Raw genomic sequence first — 17,757 nt, 5'->3', positions numbered from 1 at the left:
GTGGTGGAAAATATGTGGGCTCAGAGGGATGGTATTTGGCCCTGACGGCCTTTCCACACAAGCGGAAGGAAAGCCGCCAGTGGCAGGGTTATGTTTTCCAGCCTGGGTCCTGGATCCTTTACAGCTCCCATTCAGGACAAAGGACCCATGCCACTAAGACACATGGACAAAAAAAAAAAAAGACACATGGACAAGGGGTTGCCAAAAAGGGGCCTGAGGCCTAACCCTGCCCTGGGCCAGCCCCCTTCTGCCTCTTCCCACAGCAGGAGGCAGGGCTGGAATTCCAGTGTGTAATGTGTAATGCAGAGCAGGAAAATTACTGCTGTGTAACATCAGCCCTGTGGCTTCACAGAAGGGAGGTGGGCAGGCTGGGCCAACTTCATTAATTCACAGAGTCTTTCCCTAACAGCTATGAGTTGGAATAGACTCAACAGCAAGGGGTTTAGTTTTTTGGTTTCCCTAACAGTGCCTCCCCCACCGTGGGGCAGCAGCGCAGCCTCTCTGAAGAGAAGCCTTGAACCTCAGTGCCCCTGGCTGACACAGAAGGAGGAAAGGCCCTGCTGGGGGAGCTCAGTAGACCCTGCCAGGAAGGGCGGTGCTGGCCACACAGCGTGAATCCAGCACACACCTAGCTCAATGGCTCAAGCATCCTGCTTCCACTCCTGTCTTAATGCAGATCAGGTCCCCTCAGCAGAAATATGACTGGAAGGTGGTGCCAGGTGAGCTCAAGGATGCAGAAAATGAGGTCTGGGGAAGAGAAAGGGCTAGGGCCCAGGTGTCACTGTCTTTGTTCTTCTGCCAACTCACCGTGCATACTTGTGCATGCGTATCTCTGGGTCTGTGTGCATCTGTGTTTGTGTGCACTGTGGTGTGTGTGTGTGTGTGTATAGGCATCTCTGTGTATGCATCTGAGAGTCATGTGTCTCTATATGCCTCTGTGTATGTCTGAGTATGGGTGTGTACCTCTGTACGGAGTGTGTCCTTGTGAGTGTGTGCATGACAGTGATAGAGTTGTGCGTATATGTATCACGTGCACCTATGTGTGTGTGGCACGTGTGTCTGTATTTCTGTGTCTGTCATAGAGGAATGGTTGAGAGGGACTTGTTCTCTTCAAAACCTTAGGAAAGCAGTCAGAGTAGGCTTTGAGCTTGCTATTCCTTCAAAATGGAATGTCTTCTCCTTTCCCTCCATGGAACCAAATTCTTCCCATTCTGTAAGGTCCAAATTCCACCTCATTCAACCATCCAACAAATATATAGTGAACACAAGACAGATATGGTCTCTCCCCTCCATGAGCTTCTGCCCTATACCCTAGCCACAGTGCCTGTATCTTTTCTGAATAATAATAACTATGTTGGCCATCATTTACCCATTTATCAAATACCAATGAATTACACACCAGGCTCTGTGCTAAGAACTTTACATCCGTTTTCTCACTCCAGTCCCACAACCCATGAGATGGCCAATGTTATACCCATTTTATAGGTGGAGAAAACAAAAAAACTTGGCAAGATTTTGCAACTTATCCAAGTTTACACAGCTAATAAAGAAACAAGAATGAAAATCAAGGTGTGTCTCTAAGCCCACGCTCCAAGCTTGTAGCCATGTGTCTGAGAGCAGTCCTTGCCCTCACTGCCCGTGCCGTGTATAATGCCTTGTACTGGGATTGAGCTGCTTCCGTCTCTCAACAACTCTGTAAACCCAGAGGGGAGGGGGCCTGGGACTTAAGACTTCTGGGTGGTCCCTTCAGGGCCTGTTGGGTGCTATGCACATGGAAGTCCACTCTGTACCCCACCCAGAGGAACGTGAGTCAGAACGGAGTGGGGCGGCTGGCCTGGTACGTGACGGGAGAGCTGTGCTCCCAGCTGCTCTTGTCCTTGGGCCAGGGGAGGCGGCAGGGAAATCCTCTGTGGCACAGTCAGTGCTCACTGCGCGCTTGCTAGCTTATATAGGCTGCTCAGAAACCTCTTGGTAGGAAAACACACTCATACGCACATAACTTCCCTCCTTACTTCACTCCTGTGGAATCTCTTCCAAAACCACAAATGCTGGGATTGTCTTTTTCAGAAATTCAATCCCAAAACAGAAGAGAAGGTTTGAAACGTTAAAATACATGCACACATATTTTAATGAAAAGACCTTTAGATCTGCTAGCTGTAAATTAAGCCTGCTAGCCCAGGAGCTGAAAAAACATCTGGCACATTTTTAAATTAAAATTAAAGCCTGAATGCTGCCTCTCTTGCCAGAGACAAATAGTACACCCAGGCTTCCAAAGGGCTTCCCTCCAAAGAATTCACAAACCTTCTGGACTTATTCTATTGGTCCTCATCACATCCTCTGGGAGGGCCTGAGGCCATGGGAATGATTGTTATCTATTTCCAAAAGGGAAAACCAAGGCACAGCAAAGCAAGGGACTGCCCTGCTCCATGTGGTGGGTTGGGGAACAGAAAAGCTGGGGAGCAGCACTAAGGCTCAGATTCCTAGGCTTATGCCTGAATAACATTTAAAATTTGCAACATCTGAGAATGACTTACAAATTCCAGAATGTGACAGTCTGGGGCTATCGCCAATGAGGGAAAAAATCACCAATTTTGAAAGTCTAGCTGATTATTGCATCAGGGAAGGATACAGGCGAAGGCAAGGCAAGAAAGCAAACAAGCCTACAAGAATCTACTTTATGATTTGGTCTAAAAGATCAGCTCTAGGCAAGTCTGCAAAATCCTTCTCCTATAATCTTACAATTGGTATTTGATAAATCTACCCAAACTCTACTCTGGAGTTCGTCATTTACTATCAGGCCAGGCCTTCCCATCTGACAAGTCATACTTGGAGTGGTGCTGGGGCGGGAGGACCACGTTGGGAGAAGCATACTATTGATGCCAACATCCCAACTAGAATGTGCAGACTGGTGAGTTCTACAAATGCCTGCTCACTTAGCATGCCCTCTCCTTCCTTCTATTGCTAATACATTCCTGTGTCTTGCTTGCAATGCCCTCAGCTTTCTTTACTCCAGCTATTGAAAAAATGGTCTTCCAGATACAGGCACATTTTTTTACCTGCCAGTTTGGCACCTTCCTCAGAACCTCAAACAAACACATCCAAGATATCCTCAATCTTTCCTCATCTCATGTAGTGAGGCTCCTGCTAGTCCCGCTTTGCAGACTAAAAACCTCACAGGTTTTTTTTAACCCTCCTTCTTCCTCACTCTTACAGTATTCGGCCCCACCAATACCTTTTCTGTCCTTCCATCACCTTTCCAGTTCCACTTCTATCTTCCAGTCCAGTATAAAAATAAAATGAAGATGTTATCATTCTGTCCTCTCATTTAGGCCTTGTGCTATCTCCTCATCACTGGTCTAGTCATTGATCCAGTCCACCTCACACACTGCCAACACGTCCATCCACTTTGACTCTTGTTTATTCATGTGTCTTGATCAAAACCTTCTCATGTCTCTCCAGTGCCTACTGAGTCAAGTTCAGACTACTTAGGCTCTCTCTGATCTGGCCACACCTGCCTTTCCAATCTCATTTCCTCCCTTTCCCTTTTCCAGCCAGGAAGCTCCTTCTTAATGCCATCCAAATATCGCTCTTTTAACCCTATCATTGAGCCACTCCTTGAAATTCTCTCTTCTGTCCTTTCTATCAGAATCTTACCAACCCTCAAGAGCAATTTCTTCCATTCATTCATTCAAAAATATTTGTTAAGTGTTACTATTTTCCAGGCACTAGCACAGGTAATGGGCCACACTGGTGGTTGGGTGGTAGAATTCTCACCTTCCATGCAGGAGACCTGGGTTTGATTCCGGGCCGATGCACCTCATGCATGGTCAGTCACCACTTTTATGTCACTGGAAGCTTACATGTTGTATGATGCTGAACAGGTTTCAGCAGAGTTTCTAGACTAAGACAGACTAAGAAGAAAGGCCTGGCGATCTACTGCTGAAAATCAGCCAATGGAAACCCTATGGATCACAATGGTCCGATCCACAAATGAACATGGGGATGGCGCAGGACCAGGCAATGTTTCGTTTCATCATTCACGGGGTTGCCATGAGTCAGGGCTGACTCGATGGAAGCTAACAGCAGCAGCATAGATGACAACAGTACAGGCCCTGGGATACAAAGGTGAACCAGATAGTCAAGTTTCTTGCTGTCATGAGGCTCCTGTTCCAGTGGGGAGGAGTGAGTACCATCTCCTCCTCAAACCCTCTCCCTTCCCTGACAATTATCTTATCCACCAAAAGTTAGATTTGCTGTTTTCTTTATTCCTCTAGCATCTGCTTTCTGAGTCACTCGTGTAGCCCTTGGCTTATAGGAACTAACTCATACTAATATTTATCTTTCTACATGTTTTTGCCACCCAAATGGACTGTGACTTGCTCAAGGGCAAAAATATGACTTATTCATTTTTGTATTACCCACACATCCTAGTGCCAGACACATGGAGAGCCCTCAAATATATATTTTAAAACTTATTTTGTTGTTATTGAGACTATACACAGCAAAACATACACCAATTCAGCCATTTCTACATATACAATTCAGTGACATTGATTACATTCTTCGAGTTGTACAACCATCGTTACCTTCCTTTTCTGAGTTTTTCCTCCACCATTAACACAAACTCACTGCCCCCTAAAGTCCCTATCTAATCTTTCAAGTTGCTGTTGTTGCTTTAATACCATATAGATAGTTCTTAAAAGAGCATAATGCTCAAGGCAGACATTTTTACTAGCTTAGCTAAATCATTGTTTGGCTTTAAGAAGACTTCAAGGGATATTTTTGGCTTCAGTTTTAAATATTATCTCAGGGAAAGAGTTTCAGGGGTTCACCCAGTCCCCATGGCTCCAGAAAGTCTGGAGTCCATGGGAATTTTAAACTGTGTTCTGCATTTCCTCCCTTTTGATCAGGATTCTCCTATGAAATCCTCGATCAAAATGTTCAGTAATGGTGGCTGGGCACCATCCAGTTCTTACTGGTCTCATGGCAAAGGATGCAGTTTTTCATGGAGGCAATTAGCCACACATTCCATATCCTACTCCTATTCCTGACTCTCCTCTTCCTCTGTTACTCCAGGTGAATAGAGACCAGTTGTCATGCCTTGGATTGCCACTTGCAAGCTTTTAAGAGCCCAGGCACTACACAGTGAACTAGGAAGTAGAATAGAAGCACTAAACACATTCTTAGGCCAATTAACTGGCATGTCCCGTGAAACCACGATCCTAACCCTCCAAATCAAGGAACCAAATCCCGCAAAATATTTTTGAATGAACCAATATTAATCTTAAAAAACCAGCAACAGGGGTTCAGCTAATTGTTGGGTTCCCAAGCCAAAAAGTTAAAAGACTCTTTATTCTTTGTTTAATGCAAAATAAACAGCTAGTTAGTCCCTGCCTCTCTTCATAATATAAGCACTACTTGGGTGACTTCTGCACTTTGTACACAAATTCTCCTGTCCCTTGAGCTATTTAACACTCAAACCCTTGTGGCGTAGTGGTTAAGTGCTATGGCTGCTAACCAAAAAGTCGGCAGTTTGAATCCACCAGCTGCTCCTTGAAAACCCTATGAAGCAGCTTTGCTCTGTCCTATAGGATCACTATAAGTCGGAATTGACTCGATGGCAAAGGGTCTGGTTTTGGTTCCCCTTTTATAAACTGAAGCTAGTGAAACAGTTGTTGAATTGAATTAAAAGCTGAATTAAAACATGATCCTCAGCACACACTTAGATGGTTTAGCCAAGTGGGCATTATCTGTAAACAGTATGAGTCATGTTATTTAATAAGTCATTAGAAGAGTCTGGCAGTACTGTAATTAGCCCCTATTGATTCAGCAAATTGGGAAGTCATAGTTTAAGAAGCTGCCTGTAACAGTCTCTAGCCTGTGACTTCCTACTGCGTGAGATGGGTGAAAGAGAGAGGGGATAGGAATTTCAGCAACTTCTGTTCTTCAGATCTAGGTGATGGAGACCACCTGGGGCAAGGAGGCTGGGGTGGTGGTGGGCGTGGAGAGCTGAGGTCATGCCGAAGCCATGACGGGAAAATGCTGCAGTCTGTCTGGGCTCTGGCCTTATAAATCAAGAGATTTACACTGATGCTGGAAACTTGAATGCTCTCTGTGTCATTTTCCAACCTGAAAGCACTTGGGTAGGTAACAGAGGCTTATTTTTGGAGAACAGGCAGGCCCTGCTGTACACAGGAAGCTGGCAGGACACCTGCTTCAGCAACCATCCCTCTGACCCAGCAGTTCTGTCCAGCTCTGGCAGGAATGCTGAGGCCACAGACCAGGGAAGTCCTGGGCCAGGCCAGATCACCCATCATACACCCCGGTGGTATACCTGTTGCTTCCCCTTCAGAGCAATCACTGCAACAAAAATGAAGTCATTATTTGTGACATTGTGTTTCTCCACTAGTAGGTGGTAAGCTCTAGGAAGCTAGGACTGTGCATTTTATTAGTCCCTATCTCTCCAGTGCCTAGCATAGGGTTTGGTGCTCCGCTGAAATGTATACAGTGAGTGAAAAGTCAACAGATGAATCACCCAGATGTGTCAGCAGCATACTCATAGGGATGGGTTGCAGGAATGCCTCAGCTTTGGCTACCTAACATGGCTGAACTGACTCAGAAGCACTCAGACCCACTGGAGACCCAGACTGGACACCATTAGCCCCAAATGAGCCATGTCACAGGCCTCCCTGCAGAATGAATGGGTCCAACCAGGGCAGAGAGATGCTCTCTCCAGCCCCACTCAAGCCTCCCCACATCCTCCATAGGGCACCCCTCCCACTGACCTCTCCCTCATTAATCTCTCCCTTCTCCAAACTGCCATACAATTAACTGTCCAAACTATGCTGTTCAATCACATAGTCTTCATTCATTTATTTCATCTAAAAAATAATTATAATGTTATGTATTCACTTACTTAATCTAACAAGTAAGTATGTTATTTATTTCATCTCACACATAATTATATTGGTATTTAAAGTTTTCAAAGAGTTTCACGTACAACAACCTGGCCAGGACCCAGGCTCCTAGATTTTCCAGGATATGCCCAATTATAAAAATTGGGCTGTTATTCCCATAAATAGCCTTTTGCTTTTCAGACTCTGTGACCCATTTTTAGTTTGGAAAATAGGTCATCTTACAACCACTTCTCCTGTGTCCCTTGTGGTGGTGCCTGGCAAGCCCTGAACACACGCAGGCTCTCAATATATAGAACCATGGAATGTCAGAGCTGGATAGGATGTTATACATTCTTTTGTCCAAGTTCCCTGTGATCTGGGAGAGCTATATCTAATTGTCCAGCTTCACAGTGAAGCAAGTCTGGTTATTCAGAAGCTTTGGGCTTTAACTATAGCTCTTTACTCTCTTGCTAAAGATAGAGAGATGATAGATAGAATAGATAGATAGACAGACAGACAGACAGACAGACAGACAGACAGATGGATAGATAGACAGGTGCAGTCAAGTCAACTCCAACTCATGATGACATCATGTCCAACAAAAATGAAACATGGAAACGCTTGCCTGGTTCTGGGTTATCTTCATGATCACTGGCATTAGGGGCATCAGTGACAGATTATCCAATAGGCAAAGTAAGCATGGGCTTACTTGTGCTTACTTACTAATCTGTAGTGAACAAAATTTCACATCAAAGATGTGATGAAACCCATGTGAAATTGTTCACTACACAAGATCTGGTAAGCAAGGTAAGCACCGTGCTTACCTTGCCTACTGGATAATTCGTCCCTGGCCTGCAGGTTCAAGTCCATCGTTGTGGTTACTTGTCAGTCCATCTCACCGAGGGTCTCCCTTACCCTCACTGTCCCTCTACTTCACCAAACATAATATCCTCCTCCAGCAATTGATCCCTCCTAATGAGTCCAAAGCAAGCAAGTCAAACAATATCCTCCTGTGATCAATAAGGTTTTCACTGGCTAGTTTTTGGAAGTAGATCACCAGGCCTTTCTCCCTAGTCTGTCTTAGTCTAGAAGCTCTGCTGAAACCTGTCCACTGTGGGTGACCCTGCCAACATTTGAAATACTGGTGGCATAGCTTCCAGCATCACAACACCTCAGAAGCCACCACAGTACAACAAACTGAGTCCAGCCCAAATCGCCCACTTGCTACCATCTCTCTTCCCACCACAGCGGGAAGACCCTCCTGCAGCTCTCCTGCAGCCACCCGAGGAAGGGGCTCTATATTTAGGCTTAAAGGGACCACGACCTTCTAAGTTGCACAGAGATGAAAACACTCTTTCTTTCCTAAACCACCCTAGTGTAACCTGTTGCAAATTATACTTTGGTGGGGGACTAAATTGGCAGGGCAGTGCTCAGACCTTTCTGGAGTTAATTATTTCTGCAAAGGCTCTGAGCCTCCACCCTCAGCAGCCCCCAAATGCTGACAGATAAGGCTGCTGCTGGGAGGGCAACCTTGAAGCATTTGGCAGCTGAATGTGACTAATAAAGTCCTGGACTCCTGGAATTTAAAAAATGTACAACAGCCACAGGCCCTGTGGTTGACAGGAGAAGAAAGGGCTTTTTCAGGTCTCAGCGTCCTCCCAGAAGGCAGAGCAGATGGTAGAGGGGACCAGATTCTCTATTCTGATGAAAGTAAATCGGCTTCTCCTCATTGCCCCTCTATCCTACTACCCCTCAAGACTTCCTGGGCTGCTTACTGTCACAAACGAGAAACTGAGGCTCAGAGACCACTCAGTGCATACGAAACACCTAAATCTCACAGCCAGGGAATTTCCAGATCAGTTCTGGCAACCTAATTGCCTTATCCAAAATAGCGTTGAATATGGATAAGCAAGTAGGTGGGGTCGGACGGTGGGTGAGGAAAAGAAAAGACCTGTATGTTCCCTGATCTAACAACACATAAACCCAGCCATGAGCATTTCTGGGAGCACATTACCTAGCAATGTGCAAAACAGCCAGCACATAGAGGTTTGCTCAGAAGGGCATCTGGGTTTGTAATCTCTCCTTATCTAATGCTTTTTCCAGCTTGTCCACTCACCACAGACAGAAAACAAAGCCTCTCACTTTGAGTCTCTGAAATCCTGGGAGGTTTGGTTAGGGCTCTGTTTTCTGGGTTTAAAAAGATCCACTTACTTGGAAGCAACTGTATTTCACATTTTATTATTTGCTCCTATTTGCCCCCTTTTAAGCAGGTCTTGAAGATTAACCAAAGACTTTTTTCCTTATTTCCAGCCAAATCTTTGTTTTAGAATGGGGTGTCCAGAGACCCAATAAGGGGACATACAGCAGCAAATCCAAGTCTCCACCAGGACTGAAACTCAGGGGTCCTGCCTCCAACTCTCAGGTCTAAAACTTAGAACGTGCGGCAAGATGGGACAGTCCAGCTGTGTCAGAAAAGGGCAGAGCTGAGATCCTCCTGATTAGTTTCCTGGATGGAATGAACCAGCAGTGGTGAGTCAGTGGTAGTGCCAACTTCGGCAGCACTTTCTAGTCTGCAAAGCACTATTACAGAAATCATCTGATTCCCCTACAGAATAATGCAAACTTCCTTGTAAATGAGAGTGCAGGCTGTGCCATTCTGGTGGAGAAACCATTGCTCCTCTGGATTACAGACTGTCCTGCTCATCTGAAAGAAGAGAATGGACTTGCCCAGTGTTTTGTCTTCTAGGCAACAGGTAGCTTAGGGTCAAAACATATGAAATCTCCTTTGGTGGGATCATTCATATGAAGAAGGTGTACTTTTTCCTTCCTCTAAAAGGGAATTTATGATGTGCCAAGGAGTCCCCATGGATGCCCCAAACAAGCGTAGGAGTCTACTGAAATACAATTAGCTCACCAAGAGAAACCCTATCGGCCATTCTGCAGAGCTTAGTGATTCATGCCTCTGGTATCCCAGAGTGAGATGAACTTAGTCTAAACTGATGCACAGTTTTCTTCCACTCTCAGCTTAGGGAATTCTTGTGCACTCTGGAGAGGGTAAGCCGGGTCATCTCTAATGGTCCATGATCTGTCCCTAGTTTCCAGAAGTCATCGGGGGTGAATGTTACAGAGCGGGGCCACCCCTACATAGTAGGGGTGGGAAGAGATGTGGATGTCCTCATCCTTTCATGACCTAATCCTTTATGCTTGGAGTCAAAAGACATGCAGAATGACTTAAAAGTGAACTGACACTTCACTCTTGACCATTTTTGAATTTACAGGCATAAATTCCTCCCCAAACTGGGGGAAGTCAGAGAGGGCTTTGGCTCTCACATTTTGATGTGGAAGAGTGAGGACACAAGGTATGCAGGTGCTTTCAAGGGCATGACCTGCAAGGGGCCAGAGAAGAAACTGGGAGTGAGCCAGGGCACACACACTAGTCTGCATCGCTTCACTGTGAGATCTGTGTCCCAGAATCACACAATGGTGTTAATGTTAACTCATAATAACCAGTAGTGGGCGCCCCCTGCACAGTGTGACTGCATTTTCATAGAGTAACAGGGGGAATCTGGTGTAGTGGTTAAGTGCTACGGCTGCTAGCCAAAAGGTCGGCAGTTTGAATCCGCCAGGCACTCCCTGGAAACTCTATGGGGCAGTTCTACTCTGTCCTATAGGGTCGCTATGAGTCGGAATCGACTCGACAGCCGTGGGTTAACAGGGGAATCTTCAATTTGGCAATCACCTAATCCCAGTTTCTTCCCCACGTAGAAATCTGGCCAAAATGTTACTAGCAGAAGGTCATCCAGTTCCTGCTTGAACTTTTGTAGAGACAAGAAGCTTACCACTAAATGGGTTTCTTAGACTAGGTTCTCTAGAGAAGGAATACCAGTGAAACGTATAAATATATATATATAAAGATTTATAACAAGAAAATGGCTCATGCAGCTGTAGAGACTGGAAAGTCCCAAGTCCATGTGTCAGGCTGGAGGTTTCTCCTGACTCACATAGCTGCAGGAGCTGGTGAACCCAAGAACAGCAGGTCAGACAGTAGGCCTCAGGCTCACAGGCTGTGGAGGCTGACAAATCCCAAGATTGAGAGGTAAGCTTCTAGCTCAAGTCCCAAGAACTGGAGGTCAGATGAATAGGAGCCAGCTGCAGAATCCAGAGTGAGCAAAAGCCAGTGAGCTTTGCCAGAAAGTCCACCTATATTGGATGCAGGCCACATGCCCAAAGAAAATTCCTTTCAACTGACTGGATGCTTTTAACAGATCTCATCACGGAGATGATTGTATTATATCAGATCTCATTATGGAGGTGATTACACCATTACATAGCTGCCAAACTACATCATAACTGCCAAAACACTTGAGAATCACAGCCTAGCCAAGCTGACACACAACCTTAACCATTACACTGCGATAGCCCAATCCATTGTGGGGCAGCTCTAAGTGTTACAAAGTTCTCACACTGAGCTGAACTCTACCTTCCATTTACCTTCTCATCAGTCTTAGTTTTGGGAGTTAGAATAAATCATAAACCTTCCTCCCCATGACAATACTTTAAATATTTGAAGAGAACCAATGTGTCTCCCCCTAGATATCTTTTCTTGAACAAAATATCTTCCGTTCTTCATTTGATACGGTTTCCAGACCTGTCTCCATCTTGGTGGCCTCTCCTCACACGACCTGGTGAAGAGATGGCCACCGCATTCTGTTCTTGGTCCAAAAAGTGCAAGTTTAGAGAAATAATTCTTCTATCAGAGCAGCAGTTTACATAAACTTTTTGAGCAGCCATATCATACTCTTGGCTCATATGGAGCTTTTAGTCAGCCAACCTCTCTCAAAAATTTTCTATAATCACTGCTTTTCGGTTACTCTTATGGTTGATTTTTTTTTTCCTGAACCTTAATATAGGACTTTATATTTATCCCTAATATGCTGTGGTTTGATTCCACAATTTTATATTCCATAAATCCCTCCTAGGTTTGCATCTCCTATGCATTTTATCAGTACATATTTTAATCTCCATCCAAATTTCTGATGCATAATCGGGAAGCTGGAGCAGAGCCCTAGAGTGCATCATTAGAGATCATTAGGTAGGCCTGCCACCTTACCAGCCAGTGTGTTCACACTAATTAATAAACCATCCTCCCTGGGTATCATTAGTCAGTAGGATGACTCTACCTAACCATATGTCCACCAGCCTATGTTCCTTCCTCTTGTTCATGAAAATTTAATAGTGTACAATTCTTTAGCCAAGAGGAATAATTCTATGACTTCAGCTATTGACACTACATGAGGTATTTTGGAGAAACTTCTTGGCATCCCACAAATCACCATCTGTAGGTGGTCTAGGTGGCTCTCTACCCAGAAGACCAGCTCTGTCAATAAGCACGAGCTTTAGCCACAACACCCTGGATGGAAGAATCTTCTCACAACTCACAAGGATTCTCCTCAGACATCCTGACATCTAGTCCCCTTCACGACCTACTTTCAGTGAATACCAAACGGAAGGGGCCAGAGGGGCCTGCCCTTCCATGTAAAGTTCCCTCAGTGTCTACAGCTGAACAGGAAAGCTCCAATCTGACTTGTAGTAACCACTCTGATTTACTATGACAGTGAGAGGGAGGCCTTCTAGGAAAACACGAAACATGGAAGGCTGTGGAAGCCATCCCTTCAAACCAGATGGTGTCCCAAGTAGTCTTTGCCAGGCTACTGTAAATTCACTTAGGGCCTGCACTCCTTGCCTTGGAATGATCCTCCAGTTTCTCCATAGCATACATCTTGTCTCCTCAGGTTCTAAGGTTCTGGGGGATAAGGGTTAGGTTTTCCTTCCCTAATGGTGCCCCAAGCCATGATGCAAGTGCAGTAGGTGCCCGACAAGTGTCCAGCATAAAGGCAGGATCTAAGCTTTCCTATCGTGAAATCTCAGCCCTTCCAGAATAAGAAAGTACTCTCCAATATATATCTATTTTCCACTCATGTCTATGCCTATTCTACCCAATTAAGGATTTTCTTTTGATATGGACTGTCTTATTTCACCTTCAAATACTAGACATTGGAAGTGGCTCATAGTAGGTATTCAATAAAACATTTATCTGTTGAAGTGCCACTCCCAGAGTCCTTCTTCAGAATCATTTTTTTTTCCTAGTAGCAAGTGAGTCTTCTCATTTTCTCAACCCAAAACCCATTGACATTTTGCCCACCCTCCTCTTTTTTTTTTTTTTCCTCTTATTCAAGCCATCAATAACTTTCTTATGCCAAGAAGCCTGGGTCTTTACTTGATACTCCAAGTGGATTAATGGAGCTGCTAGGCTGAACAGAGGCAGTTTAAAGATGTTAAAAGTAAGCTTACTGTCCTATTAGGGCAAATTCTATAAAGGAATGATTTACTTCTATGTATTTCTCATCACTGTTTAGTTTAATATTTTGTATTGCTAGAGAGAAGAAAATTTAAAAATTGGAGATACTGTACCCATTATGTGCCTAGCATTATTTCTGCTGGATACAATGAAATAAAATATAAACCCTGCCCTCCAGGGGCTTCCAATTTTATTGGCCAGATGGGATATAAAAGTGAGTGCTAAGGGTGGTGCAAATGGTCAACGCACTTGGCTGTTAACCAAAAGATGGGAGGCCTGTGTCCACCCAGAGGAGCCTTGGAAGAAAGATCTGATGAGCTACTTCCAAAAACATCAGCCACTGAAAATCCCAGAGAGCACAGTTCTACTCTGACACACATGGGAGCACCATGAGTTGGAGTCAACTCATCTGCAACTGGGTAGTTACACCATATGATGTTATGAAGAGCGGGGACGGAAATTGTTGTGAAAATGGATTGGACTAGCCCACCCTCCAAATCATAAACTTTGTGGTAAGCAAAGTTGTCATCAGTTAGTGGAACATTAAATATCTACGTAAACTCTATAGTGATCTCTGCCAGTCATTCCAAATAAAACAGCAGCATTTGAAGTATCTCTATTAGAAGTGGTCTCATCCTTTCAACTGAGAGAAGGCTGGTGGCCTGGGGCCAAATCCTTTCCCATGCTATAATGCAGGCTTGGACACATGTCCCGCATACTTGGTGTACTCTAGGAATGTATGAGAAAAGAGCAGGACAGTGAGTCATTAGAGGAAAATGGAAAGACTGCAGTCTAGGTAGAACAATAGGGCATCTATCGGTAGGTCAACAAGTATTTGCTAATTTAGTTGTTTTCACTGGCCAATTTTTTTGCAAGTACACTGCCAGGTCCTTCTTCCCAGTCTGTCTTAGTCTGGAAGCTCCGCGGAAACCTGTCTACCAAGAATGTCCCTGCTGGTATTTGAAATACCGGTGGTAAAGTTCCCGGTATCACAGCAACATGCAAGCTACTACAGTACGACAAACTGACAGGTACGTGGTGAGCAGTAGTGGAACATTGTCTGATATAGTGCTGGAAGATGAGCCCCTTAGGTTGGAAGGCACTCAAAATACCACTGGGGAAGAGAGTTGACCTTAATGATGCGGATGGACTCAAGCTTTTGGGACCTTCATTTGCTAATGTGGCACAACTCATAATGAAAAGAAACAACTGCAAACATCCATTAATAATTGAAACGTGGAATGTATGAAGTATGAAGCTAGGAAAATTGGAAATTGTCAAAAATGAAATGGAATGCATACACATCAATATCCTAGGCATTAGTGAGCTGAAATGGACTGGCACTGGCCATTTTGAATTGGACAATCATGGTCTACTATCCGGGAATGACAAATTGAAGAGAAGTGGTGTTGCATTCATTGTCAAAAAGAACATTTTAAGAGCTATCCTGAAGTACAATGCTGCCAGTCACAGGATAATATCCACATGCCTACAAGGAAGACCAGTTAGTATGTCTATTATTCAAATTTACCCACCAACCACTAAGGCCAAAGATGAAGAAACTGAAGAGTTTTACCAACTTCTGGAGTCTGAAATTGATCGAGCATACAATCAGGATGCATTGATAATTACTGGTGATTGGAATGTGAAAGTTAGACACAAAGAAGAAGGACTGGTAGTTGGAAAATATGACCTTGGTGACAGAAACGATGCTGTAGCTCCCATGAAGGAATTTTGCAAGACCAATGACTTTTTCCTTGCAAATACCTTTTTTCACCAACATAAAAAGTGACTATACATGTGGACCTTGCCAGATAGAATACACAGGAATCAAATCGACTATATCTTTGGAGAGAGATGACAGAAAAGCTCAATATCATCAATCAGAACAAGGTCAGGGGCCAAGTGGAACAGACCAGCAATTGCTCATATGCAAATTCAAGCTGAAACTGAAGAAAATTAGAACAAGTCAACAAGAGCCAAAGTACGACCTTGAGTATAGCCCACCTGAATTTAGAGACCATCTTAAGAATAGATTTGACGTGTTGAACACTAATGACCAAAGATCAGATGAGTTGTAGAATGACATCAAAGACATCATACATGAAGAAAGCAAGGGGTCATTAAAAAGAAAGGAAAGAAAGAAAAGACCAAAATGGATGTCAAAAGAGACTCCGAAACTTGCTCTTGAGTGTCGATTAGCTAAAGCAAAAGGAAAAAATGAAGTAAAACAGCTGAACAGAAGATTTCACGGGGTGACTGGAAAAGATAAAGTGAAGTTACTATAATGACATGTGCAAAGACCTGGAGGTAGAAAACCAAAAGGGATGAATATGCATTTCTCAAGCTAAGAGAACTGAAGAAAAAATTCAAACCTCAAGTTTCAATAGTGAAGGATTCTACAGGGAAAATATTAAACGACGCTGGAGGCAACGAAAGAAGATGGAAGGAATACACAGAGTCATTGTAGCAAAAAAGAATTGGTCGCCATTCAGTCATTTCAGGAGGTAGCCTATGATCAAGAACCAATGGTAGAGAAGGAAGAAGTTCAAGCTGCACTGAAGAAAATGGCAAAAAACAAGGCGCCTGGAATTGACTGAATACCAACTGAGAGGCCTCAATGAACGGATGCAGTGCTGGAGGTGCTCACCTGTCTATGCCAAAAATTTGGAAGACAGCGACCTGACCAACTGACTGGAAAAGATCCATATTTATGCCTATTCCAAAGAAAGGTGATCCAACAGAATTATTGAACAGTATCATAATTATCACATACAAGTAAAATTTTGCTGAAGATCATTCAAAAGCAATCGCAGCAGTACATGGACAGGGAGCTGCCAGAAATTCAAGCCGGGTTTAGAAGAGGACATAGAACCAGGGATATCACTGCAGATGTCAGATAGATCCTAGCTGGAAGCAGAGAATACCAGAAAGACGTTTACCTGTGTTTTATTAACTATGCAAAGGCATTTAACTGTGTGGATCATAACAAATTGTGGATAACATTGCAATGAATGGGAATTCCAGGACACTTAATTGTGCTTATGAAGAACCTGTACATAGTTCAAGAGGCAGTCATTGGAACAGAACAACTTTGGCTTTGGCTCTGCGTGGTTTAAAGTCAGGAAAGGTGTGTGTCAGGGTTATATTCTTTCACCATACCTATTCAATTTGTATGCTGAGCAAATAATTCAAGAAGCTGGACTACGTGAAGAAAAATGGGGCATCAGAATTGGAGGAAGACTCATTAACAACCTGCATTACGCAGATGACACAACCTTGCTTGCTGAAAGTGAAGAGAACTTGAAGCACTTACTGATAAAGATCAAGGACTTCAGCTTTCAGTATGGATTACACCCCAACATAAAGAAAATAAAAATCCTCACAACTGGACCAGTAAGGAAGATCATGATAAACGGAGAAAATATTGGCATTGTCAAGGATTTCATTTTACTTGGATCCACAATAGACACCCATGGGAACAGTAGGCAAGAAATCAAAGAATGTATTGCATTAGGCAAATCTGCTGCAAAAAAGGTCTACAAAGTGTTAAAAAAAAACAAAGAGATTACCTTGAAGATTAGACAGCGCCTGACCCAAGCCATGGTGTTTTCAATTACCTCATATGCATGCAAAGGCTGGGCAATGAATAAAGAAGACTGAAAAAGAATTGATGCCTTTGAATTATGGTGTTGGCAAAATATTGAATATACTATGGACTGCCGAAAGAACAAACAAATCCATCTTGGAAGACATACAGCCGGAACATTCCTTAGAAACAAGGATGGTGAGACTTCATCTCACACATCTCACATACTTTGGATGTGTTATCAGGAGGGGTCAGTTCCTGGAGAAAGACATCATGCTTGCTCAAGTATAGGGTCCGTGAAAAAGAGGAAGACCCTCAAGGAGATGGATTGACACAGTGTAATGGGCTGTAACAATGGGCTCAAATATAACAATGATAATGAGGATGGAGCAGGACAGTGCAGTGTTTTGTTCTGTTGTATGTAGGGTTGCTATGAGTTAGAAGCAACTTGAAGGCACCTAACAACAAAAACAACAAGCTGTTCCTGGATTTCTGACCCTCAGGAACTGTGTGAGATAACAAATGTTTGTTGTTCTCAGCTGCAAAATTTGGGAGTAATTTGTTATGCAGCACTTGATAACTAACACATTTCCTCAGCCCACAGGACAAGCTCCTGAATATGGAACAGAAGGCCTTTCTGCCCACCTCTGTAGCATCACTTCACACCACTCCCAGATCCACATCTTATTCATAAGTAGTACTCACCTATGTGTCCCCGATTCATATCTCTGTACCTCTGTGCCTTTGCCCAAGTTTTTCCTGTGTCTGGGATGCCCTTTCCCCGCTGATGCATCTCAGGTAGCCCCTTCTCCAGAAACCCTTCCCTAAACTGGCCCCCACTAAATCAGGCTAGGTTAGGTCCTCCTTCTTGCTACTCAGAAGCTACTTCTTGAATCAGAAGGCAAGAAGTGAGT

At 43.9% G+C, this 17,757-nt stretch overlaps 1 protein-coding gene across 2 annotated transcripts in view; it reads right to left on the bottom strand.

Annotated features, from left to right (window-relative positions):
- LOXL2 (lysyl oxidase like 2) overlaps window positions 1-17,757 on the bottom strand; it is a 121,263-nt gene that overhangs the window by 58,442 nt on the left and 45,064 nt on the right. The gene's annotated exons all lie outside the window — the stretch shown is intronic.

The sequence above is a fragment of the Elephas maximus genome, chromosome 22, assembly GCF_024166365.1.
Source record: "Elephas maximus indicus isolate mEleMax1 chromosome 22, mEleMax1 primary haplotype, whole genome shotgun sequence".
Lineage (NCBI taxonomy): Eukaryota > Metazoa > Chordata > Mammalia > Proboscidea > Elephantidae > Elephas > Elephas maximus.
This window is presented reverse-complemented; position numbering and strand designations above follow the sequence as displayed.